Source organism: Arachis ipaensis, chromosome B05 (assembly GCF_000816755.2).
Source record: "Arachis ipaensis cultivar K30076 chromosome B05, Araip1.1, whole genome shotgun sequence".
NCBI lineage: Eukaryota > Viridiplantae > Streptophyta > Magnoliopsida > Fabales > Fabaceae > Arachis > Arachis ipaensis.
The window spans coordinates 125,525,022-125,526,608 of NC_029789.2; the positions used below are offsets into that span (position 1 = coordinate 125,525,022).

General features: G+C 35.7%; 1 protein-coding gene across 1 annotated transcript in view; it reads left to right on the forward strand.

Annotated features, from left to right (window-relative positions):
* The window catches only part of LOC107641045 (probable ADP-ribosylation factor GTPase-activating protein AGD15), a 5,293-nt gene extending 4,334 nt beyond the window's left edge, over window positions 1-959 (forward strand). The window contains exon 9 of the mRNA XM_016344554.2: window positions 678-959. The gene's annotated coding sequence lies outside the window, so the exon portion shown is untranslated. The remainder of the gene's footprint in view (window positions 1-677) is intronic.

Genomic DNA, 1,587 nt, shown 5'->3' on the forward strand with positions numbered 1-1,587 from the left:
TATTACAAAGTTTAATATTTTGATTGTTGAATTGCATTCCTATATCATGCATTCAGTTATATTATTTTAGCAATTCATATCATAGGACACGTGGATTCTAAAACTTGATTTTTTTAAAGAAAAAAGAAATTCAAATTAACCCCTAATTTTTTAGCTTTTTACAAATTGATTTTCTAAATCAAACGAGATACCCTGGGTTGAAGAGGTAGAAGAGAGGGAGAAAATGATGATAATTTAGTAGTGTAAAAGGCCAATTTTGCATGATTTTAAAATATCAAAAAGCCAAGTTACACTTTGAAAGTTAAGGAATAAAGTACATATGACATATGGTTTTAAGGCCAAAATGTTATATAGTCCTCTAATTATGAAAAATATTAGAAAATTAGTAGAATTTATTATTTTTAGTTAATAATTAGTCAGTAATATTTAATTAAAAATATGAACTAAAAAATATTATTAGATTACTAAATTAAAAAAATTAAATTAATGACTAAAAATGCTTATAAAAAATAATAAATTCTAATCGTTTATGAACTTTTCTGTTCAACTATCAAACAAAATACTAATCCTTGTTACTTTCCATCTATTTGTTGAAAACAGATTTATTATAGTTAGGATTGTGTTTTTGCAGAATTGAGGAGCATGCTAAGTTTAGCATCAACATATACTTTTGGCAGAATTGAGGAGCATGCTAAGCTTACCATTAGGATTTAATTATTAAGGCTGGACCACTTTGGCATTGATATCTTTTGTATGTCTATCACACAGCCTGGGGTCGTGTAGCTCCCTAGCTATGACTTATTAGTTGCTAACGTAGCCATTTTGATGATTGGGGAATTGGTAGTTTTGATCAAAGAAATCTGTAATGTTTTTTTGTTATTCCTTTTCATCTTTCATATTCACTTCAGATTGGAGAGTTGTAAATGAAGGGATTCTCTTAGGTGGAAAAATTATATTTAGGTTTTAGATGATTTAGATAAAAAAAAAAATATAAAATAAAATAATAAATTAAATAAATATCTTTATCTTTTTCTTCTTCTCACATCTTCCAACTTCCAATAACTACCAAAAAGAATGTTGTCCCCACCGTTCATCGCGTCTGGTTGCACCGTCGCGTCTGGTTGCATCATTGAGCTACCGCTGTCATCAAAGAGCCATCGCAGGGGAGAGAGATGCGTCTGAGAGAGAGAGAGAGAGCACTAGAGGGAGCTGCTGTGAACTCGCCATCGGGGGAGCCCGTATCGCCATCACTTCGGCTGTTCCCGCCACCACTGAGCCCGTCGCAAGCATCGTCTTCTGAGGAGCGTTGCCGACCTCTCACCACTGCTGCTGGGTTGTCATCGCCGTCGACTTCGTCGGGAGGAGAAGACACGCGAAGAAGAGGAGATGTCGAGAGAGAAGCAGGTCGCGCGGAAGAGGAAATTTACACCGCCGTCGAACTGTTGGGGGTTGCGTCGCCGCTCCTCTAGAAACCGGAGAGCATGACGTCGCCATCCTTCTGTCGGTGTCGGAATTTTTGGTCACTGAGAAGTGACTTAAAGAGAGAGAGAAAGACAAGAACAAAAATGACATTTTAAAATAGAGCTA